This window comes from Arachis ipaensis, chromosome B5 (genome assembly GCF_059453495.1).
Source record: "Arachis ipaensis isolate K30076 ecotype BB chromosome B5, ASM5945349v1, whole genome shotgun sequence".
Lineage (NCBI taxonomy): Eukaryota > Viridiplantae > Streptophyta > Magnoliopsida > Fabales > Fabaceae > Arachis > Arachis ipaensis.
In genome coordinates this window covers 46,524,221-46,541,550 of record NC_142440.1, presented here as the reverse complement: position 1 = coordinate 46,541,550, position 17,330 = coordinate 46,524,221, and the positions used below count along the sequence as shown (strand labels likewise).

Here is a 17,330-nt window from a genome sequence, read left to right as displayed (position 1 = left end):
ACTCAATTTTTGAGGTGGAAAGAATTTGGCCAGAAAAGCACTGACCAGCTTTTCCCAAGAGTTCAGGCTTTCCTTAGGTTGTGAATCCATCCATGTTCTAGCTCTGTCTCTTACAGCAAAAGGAAAAAGTATAAGCCTATAGTCCTCGGGATCAACCCCATTGGTCTTGACAGTGTCACAGATTTGCAAGAATTCAGCTAAGAACTGATGAGGATCTTCCAATGGAAGTCCATGAAACTTGCAATTCTGTTGCATTAGAGAAACTAATTGAGGCTTAAGCTCAAAGTTATTTGCTCCAATGGCAGGGATAGAGATGCTTCTCCCATAGAAGTCGGGAGTAGGTGCAATAAAGTCACCAAGCACCTTCCTTGCATTGTTAGCATTGTTGTTGTTTTTGGCTGCCATGACTTCTTCTTGTTTAAAAATTTCTGTTAGGTCCTCTCCAGAGAGTTATGCTTTAGCTTCTCTTAGCTTTCTCTTCAAGGTCCTTTCAGGTTCAGGATCAGCTTCAACAAGAATGCCTTTGTCCTTGCTCCTACTCATATGAAAGAGAGAAGAAGAAAGTATGCAATCCTCTATGTCACAGTATAGAGATTCCTTTATGTGTCAGAGGAAAAGAAGAATGGAAGGAGGAGGCAGAAAGGAGAGAATTTGAACTTATAGAGAGAGGGAGTCCGAATTGCACATTGAGGAAGAGTGCTAGTCCCTTAAATAGAAGAAGGTGAGAAGGGGGAAAAGAATTTTCGAAATTAAATTTTGAAAAATTGATTGATGATTTTCGAAAATTAAAATTGAGAAAGTAGTTAAGTGATTTTGAAAAAGATTTTGAAATTAGAAATAAAAAAGATATGATTGAAAATTAATTTTGAAAAAGATGTGATTGAGAAGATATGATTGAGAAGATATGATTGAAAATCAAATTAAAAAAAGAAATTTTTAAAATTAAAGTTGATTACTTGACTAACAAGAAATTAAAAGATATGATTCTAGAATTTAAAAGTTGATCCTTTCTTAATAGGCAAGTAACAACTTGAAAATTTTGAATTAATTCATTAATTGTAGCAAGGATTTTTGAAACTAGAAAAAAATAGAAAATGGAAAGAAATTGATTTTGAAAAATTATGAAAATTTGAAAAAGATTTGAATTGAAAACAAAATCTTCCCTCCTGTGCCATCCTGGCGTTAAAAGCCCAGAATGGTATCCATTCTGGCGTTTAACGCCCAAAATACTACCTTTTGGGCGTTTAACGCCTAACCAAGTACCCTGGCTGGCATTTAAACGCCAGTTTTCCTTCCTCACTGGGCGTTTTGAACGCCCAGCTTTTTCTGTTTAATTTCTCTGCTGAATATTCTGAATCTTCAATTCTCTGTATTCTTGACTTGAAAAGGCATGGTTTTGAAAACTTTTTTTGAATTTTTGATGATGAGAAATAATCAAAATGCAACTAATCATGAAAACTAAGATCAAACAAACAATGCATGCAAGACACCAAATTTAGAACTTTTCATATTAGAGACACTAACAAATTGAGAATGCATATGAGAAACAACAAAACACACAAAACGAGAGAATTTAAAGATCAGAGCAAGGAAATCATCAAGAATAACTTGAAGATTAATGAAGAACATAATGCATATATTCGAAAAATGCAAGGAAATAAATAAAACATGCAAGACACCAAACTTAAAAATTGACACTAGACTCAAACAAGAAACACAAAATATTTTTGGTTTTATAATTTTATAAATTTTTTGTATTTATTAGTTTTTTTTCAAAAATTAATTGGAAAAAGAGAAAGTAAGGAATTCAAAATTTTTAATGAGAATTCCAGGAATCATGCAATGTTAGTCTAAAACTCCGGTCCAGGAATTAGACATGGCTTACTAGCCAGCCAAGCTTTCAGTGAAAGCTTCGGTCCAAAACACTAGACATGGCCAATGGCCAGCCAAGCTTTAGCAGATCATTACTTTCAATAGCGAAATTGATAGAAATCAACAAGCTCTTGTGATGATAAGTTGAAACCTCGGTCCAAAAGTTTAGACATGGTTTCACAACCAGCCAGACTTCAAAAAATCATCATGAAACTCTAGAATTCATTCTTAAAAACTCTGAAGAATAGAATAGAAATATTTTTATTTTTTTTTTGAAAAATAAAAAAAATAAAAAGCTTAAACATAAAATAAAATTACCTAATCTGAGCAACAAGATGAACTGTCAGTTGTCCAAACTCGAACAATCCCCCGCAACGGCGCCAAAAACTTGGTGCACGAAATTGTGATCATAATGGCGCCAACAACTTGGTGCGCACAATTGTAATGTCAACTCTTTTTCACAACTCCGCACAACTAACCAGCAAGTGTACTGGGTCGTCCAAGTAATAAACCTTACGTGAGTATGGGTCGATCCCACAGAGATTGTCGGCTTGAAACAAGCTATGGTCATCTTGTAAATCTCAGTTAGGCGGATTCAGATGGTTATGAAGTTTAAGATAATAAAAAGATGAATAAAATATAAAATAAGATAGAGATACTTATGTAATTCATTGGTGAGAATTTCAGATAAGCGTATGAAGATGCTTTGTTCCTCCTGAACTGCTGCTTTTCTATTGTCTTCATCCAATCATTTATACTCCTTTCCATGGCAAGCTTTATGTTGGGCATCATCGTTGTCAATGGCTACTTCCCGTCCTCTTAGTGAAAATGGTCCAAATGCGCTATCACCGCACGGCTAATCATCTGTTGGTTCTCGATCATGTTGGAAGAGGATCCATTGATCCTTTTCGCATCTGTCACTATGCCCAACACTCGTGAGTTTGAAGTTCGTCACAATCATCCCTTCCCAGATCCTACTCGAAATACCACAGACAAGGTTTAGACTTTCCGAATCTCAGGAATGCTGCCAATTGATTCTCGCCTATACCACGAAGACTCTGATCTCATGGAATGGAAGGCTCGGTTGTCAGGCGAGGCAACCATGCATCATGAACCAGGAGGCTAAGAGATACACATTCAAGCTATTGAAGATAGAACGGAAGTGGTTGTCAGGTATGCGTTCATAGGTGAGAATGATGATGAGTGTCACGGATCATCACATTCATCAAGTTGAAGAACGAGTGTATATCTTGGAATAAGAATAAGCTTGAATTGAATAGAAAAACAATAGTACTTTGCATTAATTCATGAAGAACAGCAGAGCTCCACACCTTAATCTATGGTGTGTAGAAACTCCACCGTTGAAAATACAAAAGTGATAATAGTGTTCATTGGCTTCGGCCCCAGAGGGGGAACCAGAATGACCAAGATGAAAATACAATAGCAAAAGGTCCTATTTATAGAGAACTAGTAGCCTAGGGTTACAGAAATAAGTAATTAATGTAGAAATCTTCTTTCGGGCCCACTTGGTGTGTGCTTGGGCTGAGCATTGAAGCTTTCACATGTAGAGACTTTTCTTGGAGTTAAACGCCAGCTTTTGTGCCAGTTTGGGCATTTAACTCCAGCTTTTATGCCAGTTCTGGCGTTTTGACGCCAGAATTTTTATGCTGACTTGGAACACCTGTTTGGGCCATCAAATCTCGGGCAAAGAATGGACTATTATATATTTCTGGAAAGCCCAGGATGTCTACTTTCCAACGCAATTAAAAGCGTGCCAATTGGGTTTTTGTAACTCCAGAAAATCTACTTCGAGTGCAGGGAGGTCAGAATCCAATAGCATCTGCAGTCCTTTTTCAGCCTCTGAATCAGATTTTTGCTCAGGTCCCTCAATTTCAGCTAGAAAATATCTGAAATCACAGAAAAACACACAAACTCATAGTAAAGTCCAGAAATGTGATTTTTATTTAAAAACTAATAAAAACATAATAAAAACTAACTAAAATATACTAAAAACAATGCCAAAAAGCGTATAAATTATCCGCTTATCATCTTCCTCTATGACAATTCCAGCTGAATTGCATAGGGTATAGATGAGATGAGGGAAGGCTAACCTTGCCAAAGTAGAGGGCTTATCTGCCACCTTGTAGAGTTCTAGAGGTATGATCTCATGAACTTCTACTTCCTCTCCATTCATGATGCTATGGATCATTATAGCCCGGTCTATTGTAACTTCAGACCGGTTGCTAGTAGGAATGATAGAGCGTTGGATGAACTCCAACCATCCCCTAGCCACGGGTTTGAGGTCAAGCCTTCTTAGTTGAACCGGCTTGCCTCTTGAGTCTCTCTTCCATTGAGCTCCTTCCACACAAATTTCCATGAGGACTTGGTCCAACCTTTGATCAAAGTTGACCTTTCTAGTGAAAGGATGAGGATTTCCTCTCATCATTGGCAAGTTAAATGCCAACCTTACATTTTCCGGACTAAAATCTAAGTAATTCTCCCTAACCATTGTGAGCCAATTCTTTAGGTTCGGGTTCATACTTTGATCATGGTTCTTAGTGATCCATGCATTAGCATAGAACTCTTGAACCATTAAGATTTTGACTTGTTGGATTGGGTTGGTGAGAGCTTTCCAACCTCTTCTTTGAATCTCACGTCGGATCTCTAGATATTCACCCTTTTTGAGCATGAAGGGGACTTCGGGGATCACCTTTTTCTTAGCCACAACTTCATAGAAGTGGTCTTGATGGACCTTTGAGATAAATCTCTCTATCTCCCAGGACTCGGAGGTGGAAGAAATTGCCTTCCCTTTCCTCTTTCTAAAGGTTTCTCCGGTCTTAGGTGCCATTAGTGGTTATGGAAAAATAAAAAGCAGAGTTTTTTCCACACCAAACTTAAAAGGTTTGCTCATCCTCGAGCAAAAGAAGAAAAAAAGGAGTAGAAGAAGAAGAAGTGGAGGAGATGGAGGGTATTGTTGGTTTCGGCCAAGGGGGGAAAGAATTATTTGTGATGTGTGAAAATGAAGGTAGTGAAAAGGGGTATTTATAGGGTAGGAGAGAGAGGGGATTCTGTCATGAAGGGGGTGGGTTTGGGAGGGTAATGGTTTGAATTTGAATGGTGAGGTAGGTGGGATTTATGATAGATGGATGTGAATGGTGAAGAGAATATGGGGAAGAGGGTAGGATTTGATAGGTGAAGGGTATTTAGGGAAGAGTTATTGATGGAATTGGTCAAGGGTATTTGGGGAAGAGTGTTATGGAAAGGTGTGAAGAGGAGAGAAGAAGAGGTGGGGTAGGTAGGGATCCTGTGGGGTCCACAGATCCTGAGGTGTCAAGAAATTTTGCTCCCTGCACCAATCTGGCGTTTAAACGCCCACTGTGTGCCAATCCTGGCGTTTAACGCTTTCTTTTACTTTTCTTGGCGTTTAACGCCAGTCTGCTGCCTTTCCTGGCGTTTAACGCCAGTCTGCTACCCATTTCTGGCATTTAATGCCAGACAGCCTTTTCTGGCGTTAAACGCCCATTCTGCTATCCTTACTGGCGTTTAAACGCCAGTAAGTCTATCCTCCAAGGTGTGCTATTTTTGATTCTATTTTTCATTTTGCTTTAATTTTGCAACTATTTTTATGACTTCACATGATCATCAACCTAAAGAAAACATAAAATAACAATGGAAAATAAATAAATATAATTAAATAACATTGGGTTGCCTCCCAACAAGTGCTTCTTTAATATCAATAGCTTGACAGTGAAGCTCTTAGAGATCTTCATAGAGACTCAGAGCTTGATGATGGCCTCCCAACACCAAACTTAGAAGTTGAGTGTGGGGGCTCTGGTTGACTCTGTATTGAGAGAAGCTTTTCATGCTTCCTCTCCATGGTTACAGAAGAAGATCCTTGAGCCTTGAACACAAGGTAGTCCTCATTCAATTGAAGGACTAACTCTCCTCTGTCCACATCAATCACAGTTCTTGCTGTGGCTAGGAAAGGTCTTCCAAGGATGATGGATTCATCCTCATCCTTTCCAGTGTCTAGAATTATAAAATCAGCAGGGATGTAGAAACCTTCAACCTTCACTAAGACATCCTCTACAAGTCCATAAGCCTGTTTCCTTGAATTGTCTGCCATCTCTAGTGAGATTCTTGCAGCTTGTACCTCAAAGATTTCCAATTTCTCCATTACAGGGAGTGGCATGAGGTTTATACTTGAACCAAGGTCACACAGAGCCTTCTTAAATGTTATAGTGCCTATGATGCAAGGTATTAAGAACTTTTTGGGATCTGGTTTCTTCTGAGGTAATTACTGTTGAACCAAGGTATTTAGTTCATTGATGAGCAATGGAGGTTTATCCTCCCAAGTCTCATTACCAAATAACTTGGCATTCAGCTTCATGATTGCTCCTAGACACTGAGCAACTTGCTCTTCAGTAATATCTTTATCCTTTTCAGAGGAAGAATACTCATTAGAGCTCATGAATGGCAACAGTAAGTTCAGTGGATCTCTATGGTCTCTGTATGAACCTCAGATTCCTTTGGTTCCTCAATAGGGAACTCCTTAGTGGCCAGTGAACATCCATTGAGGTCTTTCTCACTGGCATTCACTGCCTCTTCCTCCTCTGTACATTCGGCCATGTTGGGTATATTGATGGCCTTGCACTCTCTCTTTGGATTCTCTTCTGTATTGCTTGGGAGAGTACTTGGAGGAGTTTCGGTCACTCTTTTACTCAGTTGACCCACTTGTGCCTCCAAATTTCTAATGGAGGACCTTGTTTCAGTCATGAAGTTGAGAGTGGTCTTAGATAGATCAGAGACTATGGTTGCTAAGTCAGAGTGGCTCTGCTTAGAATTCTCTGTCTGTTGCTCAGAAGATGATGGAAAAGGCTTGCTATTGCCAAACTATTTCTCCCACAATTATTATTATTGAAGCCTTGGTTAGGCTTCTGTTGATCCTTCCATGAGAAATTTGGATGATTCCTCCATGAAGGATTATAGGTGTTTCCATAGGATTCTCCCATGTAATTCACCTCTTCAATTGCAGGATTCTCAGGGACATAAGCTTCTTCTTCAGAGGAGGCTTCTTTAGTACTGTCGGATGCAGCTTGCATTCCATTCAAACTCTGAAAAATCATATTGACTTGCTGAGTCAATATTTTATTCTGAGCCAATATGGCATTCAGAGTATCAATCTCAAGAACTCCTTTCTTCTGAGTTGTCCCATTATTCACAGGATTTCTTTTAGAAGTATACATGAACTGGTTATTTGCAACCATTTCAATGAGTTCCTGGGCTTCTGCTGGCATCTTCTTCAGATGAAGAGATCCACCAGCAGAGTGGTCTAATGACATCTTGGACAATTCAGACAGACCATCATAGAATATACATAGGATGCTCCATTCTGAAAGCATGTCAGAAGGACACCTTCTAATCAGTTGCTTGTATCTTTCCCAAGCTTCATAGAGGGATTTACCTTCCTTCTGTCTGAAGGTTTGGACTTCCACTCTAAGCTTGCTTAACTTTTGAGATGGAAAGAATTTGGCCAAGAAAGCATTGACCAACTTTTCCCAAGAGTTCAGGCTTTCTTTAGGTTGTGAGTCCAACCATATCCTAGCTCTGTCTCTTACAGCAAAGGGGAAAAGCATATGTCTGTAGACCTCAGGATTAACCCCATTGGTCTTAACCGTGTCACAGATTTGCAAGAATTCAGCTAAGAACTGATGAGGATCTTCCAATGGAAGTCCATGAAACTTGCAATTTTGCTGCACTAGAGAAACTAATTGAGGCTTAAGCTCAAAATTGTTTGCTCCAATTGCAGGAATTGAGATGTTTTTTCCATAGAAGTCAGAAGTTGGTGCAGTAAAGTCACCAAGCATCTTCCTTGCATCTCCACCATTGTTATTGGGTTCGGCTGCCATGTCTTCTTCTTTTTCAAAAATTTCTGTAAGGTCCTCTCCGAAGTGTTGTGCTTTAGCTTCTCTTAGCTTCCTCTTCAGAGTCCTTTCAGGTTCAGGATCAGCTTCAACAAGAATGTCTTTATCCCTATTCTTGCTCATATGAAAAAGAAGAGAACAGAAAAGAAGAAGAATCCTCTATGTCACAGTATAGAGATTCCTTTATGTGAGTAGAAGAATAGAAGAATGAGGTAGAGAGAGGAGACGAGTAATTCGAGCAGAGAGAAGAGAGAGGGGTTCAAATTATGAGTAGAAGAGAAGTGTTAGTAAATAAAATAAATAAATAGAAAGAGATGAGAAAGAGAGTATTCAAATTTTTGAATAAAAGAAAAGAAAAATATTTTTGTTTTTATTTTAATTATTGGTTAGTATTCGAAAATATTAAAAGAAATAAAATAAAATTAGAATTTAAAACAATTAGTTAATTAAAAAGGATTTTGAAAAAGTGGTTAGTGGTTTTCGAAAGTTAGAGAGAGAGAGAAAAGTGGTTGGGTGATTTCGGAAAAGATAAGAAATAGTAAACTTTTAAAATCAAACAAAAAGTCAAGTAGTTAATTGAAAAAGATTAGAAAATAAATTTTGAAAAGATAAGAAGTTAGAAAAAGATTTTGAAATTAAATTTTGAAAAAGATATGATTGAAATTTATTTTGAAAAAGATTGAAAATGAAATTTAAAAAGATTTGATTTTGAAAATTAAAGTTGATGACTTGACTAACAAGAAACTAAAAGATATGATTCTAGAATTTAAAGATTGAACTAATTGTTTTAATGTTTAGACACTATGAGTTTGAAAATGCATATGAAAAACAACAAAAAACACAAAACAAGAAAATTTAAAGATCAAACAAGAAAAATCATCAAGAACAATTTGAAGATCATGAAGAACATAATGCATATATTTTCGAAAATTAAAGAAAAATTAAAACATGCAATTGACACCAAACTTAAAATTTGACACTAGACTCAAACAAGAAACACAAATTTTTTTTGGTTTTTATGATTTTAAAAATTATTTTGTATTTTTTCCGAAAATTTTGGAAGAAAATAAAGAAATTCAAAATTTTTAATAAGAATTCCAGGATTCATGTAATGTTAGTCTAAAGCTCCGGTCCAAAAGAATTAGACATGGCCAAATGGCGAGCCAAGCTTTAGCAAAGAATTATAAATGAGAGTCCAAAGGCTCATGCAATGTTATTCTAAAGCTTCGGTCCAAAAGAATTAGACATGACCAAATGGCCAGCCAAGCTTTAGCATAACAAATACAGACATGTCCCTTCTCCAATGGAAAGTGGAAACCTCGGTCCAATAGATTAGACATGGCTTAACAGCCAGCCAGGTTTTAACATATCTCATGAAGATCTAGAATTCATTCTTAAAAATTTTATGAATTTTTCAAAAACTAAATATTTTTGTATTTTTTTTCGAAATTAAAAATAAAAATCTTAAACATAAAATAAAATTACCCAATCTAAGCAACAAAATGAACCGTCAGTTGTTCAAACTCAAACAATCCCCGGCAACGGCACCAAAAACTTTGTGCACGAAATTGTGATTCACACTTTTCATAACTCCGCACAACTAATCAGCAAGTGCACTGGGTAGTCCAAGTAATACCTTACGTGAGTAAGGGTCGATCCCACGGAGATTATCAGCTTGAAGCAAGCTATGGTCATCCTGTAAATCTTAGTAAGGAAGATTCAAATGGTTATGAGGTTTTGATCATTAAAAGATAAATAAAACATAAAATATGATAAAGATACTTATGTAATTCGTTGGTGGGAATTTCAGATAAGCGTTTGGAGATGCTTTGTTACTTCTGAACCTCTGCTTTCCTATTGTCTTCTTCCAATCATGCGTGCTCCCTTCTATGGCAAGCTGTATGATCCTCTCGGATGAAAAATACCAGGTACGATCTCTGCACGGCTAATCAACTGTCGGATTTCTCGTTTCGGATGAAAAATACCAGGTACAGCTACCGCACGGCTAATCATCTGTGGGTTCCCACTAGCGTCGGAATAGGATCTCTCTATCCTTTTGCACACTGTCACTGCACCCAACATTCGTAGGTTTAAAGCTCGTCACAGTCATCCCTTCCCAGATCCTACTCGGAATACCACAAACAAGGTTTAGACTTTCCGGATCTCAGGAATGCTGCCAATTGGTTCTAGCCTATACCACGAAGGTTGTAATAACAGATTCGGATGCTCTATTGTCAGGAGAGACAATGTGAATCGTGGCTTAGAGACCCAAAAGAATATACTCCGGCTGTTGTCCAATGACTACGTTGAACATCATGTAGACCGCTTGTGGTTGTCAGGCATGCGGATCTTGGCTAAGCGAGTAACGAAGATAGTGGGTGATTGTCACGGGTCACCCCTTCATTCTGACTTAACTGAATTAAGTATGAGAGTATATCTTGGAGAAGAAGTAAGCGTGAATTGAAAGAGAAATAATAGTACTTGCATTAATTCATGAAGAACAGCAGAGCTCCGCACCTTAATCTATGAGGTGTAGAAACTCCACTGTAGAAAATACATAAGAGAAAAGAGGTCTAGGCATGGCCGTGTGGCCAGCCTTCCAAATGTAACATAAAAGTGAAAAGAGGGTTTCCAACCATGCAAATACAATAGTAAAAAGTGCTATTTATACTAAACTAGTTACTAGGGATTACAGAAATAAGTAACTAAGTGCAAATGGTGCAGAAATCAACTTCCGGGGCCCACTTGGTGTGTGCTTGGGCTGAGCATTGAAGCTTTCATGTGCATAGGTCATTCTTGGAGTTAAACGCCAGCTTTGGTGCCAGTTTGGGCGTTTAACTCCAGTTCTGGTGCCAGTTCTGGCATTTTACGCCAGAAAAGGATCTTTGGTGGGCGTTTGAAAGCCAGTTTGGGCCATCAAATCTCGAGAAAAGTATGGACTATTATATATTTTTGGAAAGCCCAAGATCTCTACTTTCCAACACAATTGAGAGCGCGCCAATTAGGATTCTGTAGCTCTAGAAAATCCACTTCGAGTGCAGGAGGGTCAGAATCCAACAACATCTGTAGTCCTTTCTCAGCCTCTGAATCAAATTTTTGCTCAGGGCCCTCAATTTCAGCCAAAAAATACTTGAAATCACAGAAAAACACACAAACTCATAGTAAAGTCCAGAAATATGATTTTTGCATAAAAACTAATAAAAATATATTAAAAAGTAACTAAAACATACTGAAAATTATGTAAAAACAATGCCAAAAGGGTATAAAGTTAAGCTTGAGCACATAACACTTAGAGTCACAGCTAGGCTCAATGTGCAAAGCACTAAAGAAAAGAAAGAAAAAAAAAAGCTGTGTTCAAGAATCAAATAGAGCCTAAAGTATTAAATCTATAATATCATCCGAGTTCTCGTTATGAAGGATACCAATGCTTCTAAGCTTCAAAGGATAGTAAGATGCCAAACATAGTCAGAATTAAAGTGACATTAGACCCACTCAATGACTAGATATGAGCTTAAATGAACACTTGAGTCTTAGGCATTTTCTCTTCTTGGTCCTATATTGTTTTGGTTGCTTGAGGACAAGCAATAGTTTAAGTTTGGTGTTGTGATGCGTGGGCATCTTGTACCCTTTTTCCCTTCATTTTCTAGTTGTTTTTAGTTAGAAATTTTTAAGTTTTATTATTATTTTAGTGCAAAAACTCTCTTTGGATACTACCTTGAGTTGTTTTGGTGTTTTTATGATTTCAGGTTAAATTCGAGCGAATTTTGCAGAGTTTTGTGCAAAAACAAAGGGAAAAAGTAGATGTTGTCAAACCTAACCTCTTTGCATTCCAATGAGTATAATTTGAGATACAGAGGTCTAATGGATGCAGTTTTAACAGTGCTAGAAAGCCAACTTCTAGAGCTTTCCAACGATATACAGTAGTCTATATTTTTCTTCTGGAATCACTGCCAAATCTGGCGCTAAACGCCGAGCCTGGCATTTAGCGCCGAGGAAGACAGAACTCACACTTAGTTGACACACACTATCTTAAGCTAACCAAAGATTCAAATTGGGTAATTGGTGCACGGAAATCGTGATTCACACTTTTCACATCTCTGAACAACTAACCAGTAAGTGCACTGGGTCGTCCAAGTAATAAACCTTACGTGAGTAAGGGTCGATCCCACGGAGATTGTCGGCTTGAAGCAAGCTATGGTCATCTTGTAAATCTCAGTCAGGCAGATTCAAATGGTTATAAGGTCTTGATAGTTAAAATATAAATAAAACATAAAATAAAATAAAGTTACTTATGTAATTCATTGGTGGGAATTTCAGATAAGCGTCTGGAGATGCTTTGTGCTTCTGAATCTCTGCTTTCCTATTGCTTTCTTCCAACCATGCGTTACTTCCTTCCACGGCAAGCTGTAAGATCCTCTTAGTGAAAATGGTCCTCTACGGTTTCTGCACGGCTAATCAACTGTCGAATTTCTCGTCTCGGATGAAAAATACCAGGTACATCTACCGCATGGCTAATCATCTATCGGTTCCCACTAGCGTCGGAATAGGATCCATTGATCCTTTTGCACACTGTCACTGCGCCCAACATTCGCAGGTTTGAAGCTCGTCACAGTCATCCCTTTCTAGATCTTACTCGGAATACCACAGACAAGGTTTAGACTTTTTGGATCCCAGGAATGGCTGCCAATTATTCCAGCCTATACCACGAAGATACTAATCTCACGGACTCGGTCCGTGTATTAGATATCCAAGAGAATATACTCTAGCTGTCGTCCAATGACTACGTTGAACATCATGTAGACCACTTTGTGGTTGTCAGGCACGCGGATCTTGGCTAAGCGAGTAACGAAGATTGGGTGATTGTCATGGGTCACCCCTTTATTCTGACTTAACTGAATTAAGTACGAGAGTATATCTTGGAGAAGAAGTAGGCGTGAATTGAATAGAAAAATAATAGTACTTGCATTAATTCATGAAGAACAGCAGAGCTCCACACCTTAATCTATGGGGTGTAGAAACTCCACCGTAGAAAATACATAAGTGAAAAAGGTCTAGGCATGGGCGTGAGGCCAGCCCCCAAACGTGAACAACGGTCTAAGGACTAAACGTCCAGAGATATGAATACAATAGTAAAAAGTGCTATTTATACTAAACTAGTAACTTAGGTTTACAGAAAATAAGTAACTAAGTGCAGATAGTGCAAAATCCACTTCCGGGGCCCATTTGGTGTGTGCTTGGGCTGAGCATTGAGCTTTACACATGCATAGACTGTTTTTGGAGTTAAACACCAGCTTTGGTGCCAGTTTGGGTGTTTAACTCCAATTCTGGTGCCAGTTTGGGCGTTTTACGCCAAGATGTTTTAGGCTGTCTTTGAACGCCAGTTTGGGCCATCAAATCTCGGGCAAAGTATGGACTATTATATATTGCTAGAAATCCCAGAATGTCTACTTTCGAACGCAATTCAGATCGCACCAGTTGGGCTTCTGTAGCTCCAGAAAATCTACTTCGAGTTCAGGAGGGTCAGAATCCAACAGCATCCGTAGTCTTTTTTCAACCTCTGAATCAGATTTTTGCTCAGGTCCCTCAATTTTAGCCAAAAAATACCTGAAATCACAGAAAAATACACAAACTCATAGTAAAGTCTAGAAATGTGATTTTTGAATAAAAAATAATAAAAATATAATAAAAACTAACTAAAACATACTAAAAACTATGTAAAAACAATGCCAAAAAGGGTATAAATTATCCATTCATCAGAAATTAATTGTTTTTCCGCTTAAGACTAGTGATGCGGTAATATAAAGAACAAATGGGGGTTAAAAAGGCTCAAAGTGGCAAACAAAGGTAAATAAAATGGTAGGCTATTTGGGACAAGTGAGCTATAATCAAATGATGGCCTCAATCACCTAAATGCATAAATATACACTAAATAATGGACATATAGAATGGAACAAACTACAGATTGCATTCATAGAGAAGAAAACACAAAAGAATAAAAATCATGGTTAAATAATGTAACCATGCAATTAAGCTCAAAAACTAACGGGTTGTGTGTTCTTAGCTCAAAAACCATATTCCAAACTATACATATATATCATGCAAGTTTCAAAAAGTTTTAACTCAATTCAATGTGAATCTTAAGTGCCCTTTTTAAGAAAAAGATACATTCCTTGAAAATTTCATCAATTTGACCAACATTTCTTATATTATATATATACTAAACGAAATGCTGTGATTGTGAAAAGTTAAAAATTTTTAGTTCACTCCCCATTTTCAATCAAATCAATTTCTCATATGCAAAAGGGTAAACTAAGTTCAATAATCTATATTTTTTCACATCACAACTAATAAACTAAAAGTGCAATTCAAGCTAAATATATAAGATATATACAAGCCCAAAGTGCAAAATGCACAAAGTAAAAATAAACAAAAGTACAATAAAGTAAAAATGTGCAAGTACTAAAAAGAATAAACAAAAAATAAAAGCAAAATTGTCTAAATGGTTCACCAAAATATAACTCTACCGATGAAGGCGACCTCCCCACACTTAAATCATAGCATCATCCTCGATGCTCTCAATGAAGCCGGGTGAGAAGGATCATCGCCCACTGCATCTTTATCGTCGCCTGTCGAAGGATGTGCCTTTGGCTTTGTCGGCTATGGCTGTGCAGGTGCTTGTGGCTCTGTAGGATGCTCAAGCTGAGTCTCCTCCTGCTGGGCCTCCTCCTGCTTGTTTTCATCCTCCTCAGAGTGCTTCGAGGGTGTGTCAGGCTCAGAGGGGATGTCAGTACGCCCCGAAGTCATAATCAGCTTCAGATGTGCATAGCGTCACTTGTTGTGACGCTCAGACTGCTCATAGCATCGCTGATTGCGGCGCTCCATCTTATCAAGGCGCTCAAAAAGCACTGCACAAGACGGTAGACCGACTATGATGTAGATGAAGGTGCTGATCGAGATGGTGCAGATGGTCCTGCTACGGCTGAAGAAGTAGTCGGCTCAGTAACTGCTGCTATGGCTACTCGGTCTCTGCGCTGGGCTACTGGGCGGTCACTAAACCAGTCACCCCAAAGGATAACCTTCTTCTTACCATGAGCGGCTGGTGCCTCATTGCCCTGCTCTCAGGGTACCTCAGCCCGGTGAGCTAGCTGTGTGACCAAACAAGGGAATGGTAGGTTGCCTCTGATATTGGCCCGGTACATGTATCTCCTGATGAGGCGTGGAAGGTACATCTCCTTTTCCTCTAAGACACACCAAATCAGAACTATCATATCAGTCGGGACCTCAGTAGCATGAGTACTGGGCATGACATAGGTACATAGAATCTGCTGCCATAGCTTGGCCTCCTTTGTCAGATAATCGAACTTAATGCCTCTCGGAGTCTCTTTCTTGGATCTTGCTCCCAAGGGGTATCAGGAAGGGCAACCGTATGATGTACTACGTCCCAATCAAAAGTCATGCATTTAATATCCTTCTCCGCCTGATGGAAAGCATCCTTATCACTGATCTTAGGCTGAAAGTAGAGGATGTCCTCAATAGCCTCCTCTATAATCAGAATCTCCATGTCTCTGAGATGAACAGCATCAAGGGTCACTCGGTAGTAATTGCAATAGAATTCCCGGATCCAAGACTCGTTCACTCGCACTAGCTCTTTGTCCAGAAATATCCAACCCCTCTCTGCAATCCGACGCTCAGTATACTGCTTCAGATCGGAGGGTACAGCTAGTCTCTTTTCCACAATGAGGTTCCGCTTATCAAAGTGCTCAAATCTGAGCTCACAGTATAGGTTGGCAAACTTATATGGGTTGTTAGAAGGCGTAGCTTGGTCAGCCTTATCCTTCTCATTAAGCTTCCGCTCAGATAAGCCTGAGGTCACTGGTTCAGTGGATGGCTGCAACCTTTTCCTCTTACTTGAGGTGACCTTGGCTTTGCCTTTCCCTCTGTCAGACATCCTGAAAATAGAAATTATAGGATATAAAATATTAAATAAAACAGAGGGAAGAAAAGAAGGTAAGCAAGCAGACAGAAAGCCAGAAACAAAAGGGTATTGACCTAACTTGAAACAAAATTAAGAACAGAAAAGAGGTTCAAAATCACTTGGTCAATCAAGGTTCTATTTGACACAGAATTTCGTCATATAGTTCCTTGTTACCATCAAACAAGTAGTTCAGATAAAGGAAAGCAAAGAAGGGGTGGAAATGCTAGCCGACCAATTCATGAATTGAATTTGGTAGTAATCAAGTAGGAATAAAGTCAAAATTTGCCAAATTCAGTTCACAATTGGAAATTAATAGCATAAAGATTTTAGAAAAATTCGACAGCATTCCGGTAATAATTTGAGCGTTCCCAGATTAAAACAGCAGTAAACAACAAGTCATATGAATTTAGAGGAATTCAAACAGATACAGCGAGCAGTAATTCCATATGATTCAGATAACATTAAGCAAAACAAAACAGCTCAAAACAACATAGCAGCATTCCTTCATTGAGAATGAACAAAAATAATGACTTGAAACACAGCACCAAATCAGCAACAATGCACAAAAGCAGTAGATACAGGCAGCATTTCTTTATTGAATTCAGTAGTCAATTACAAGTGATAAAAGTTTAACAATTACACATAGCTCAATCCAAGAATGAAGTTCAATTTGAAATAACGACTCAGCAGCAGGAATTGTTTGTTTTAAAACCAGCCACCAAAAAGAAAAAGCAAGAATTTATAACCGGGCAGCATTCATTTCTTTGAATTTATCAACCAATCATAAGTATTCAACAAGAATTCAGACAATTAGGCATCCTAAATCGAGTGATTAAGTTCAGATTGGAGCAAGAAATAAAATACAGCAGTAGTGATCTTCATTTTGAACAGCAGCACACATAATCCACAATGTACTGAGCATCAATGCATGACAAGCACAAAGAGTTGCAATGAGCAAACAATTTGTTAACACATACATTAAAGCAGCAGCATCAATTAAGCTAGTGTAGCACAGAGCAAATCAATGAAGCAGTAACAGTTCCAAACAGCAGCATGACCCACAATTCTAACAGAAATTAAACTAACCTAACTAAATTACTTAAACATGATAATAAAAATAAGAAAAGAAATATAGAGAATAGAGACAGGGGAACCTGGGAGAAGCAAAAGCAAAAGTGATAGAGGAAGGGAAATGAAGAGTGGAGCAAAGTAATACCGGCCCAGAGGCGGTGACACAGTGGGACTGAGGCACTATGAAGAACGCAGAACTCAGAGGGATGACAGTGCAGAGCAGAGAAGTACCAGATTCTGTCCTGGGTGCAGCGACGAGAAGAAAAATGGCTGAGAGGGAAGGAAATGGTTGGCGGTGGTGAGCTGTTGAGCGCCGGTGGCAATGGGTGGCTGCAGCGGCTGGTATAGTGACAAGGGTGAACGGCTGAGAAGAGTAGGAAAAAGGGAGAGGAGGAAAAATGAGAAGAGAAGAGGGGAAGAGAGAACGATCGGCGGCGGTGTGGTCACCGGAGTGGTGTTCGGTGGTGGCGAGAAGCAGAAGCTCAAGG

At 38.6% G+C, this 17,330-nt stretch overlaps 1 pseudogene; it reads right to left on the bottom strand.

Annotated features, from left to right (window-relative positions):
- Nucleotides 1-14,453: 14,453 nt before the first annotated feature.
- LOC148564067 (uncharacterized) lies at nt 14,454-15,744 on the bottom strand (annotated as a pseudogene).
- Between the last annotated feature and the right edge of the window lie 1,586 nt (nt 15,745-17,330).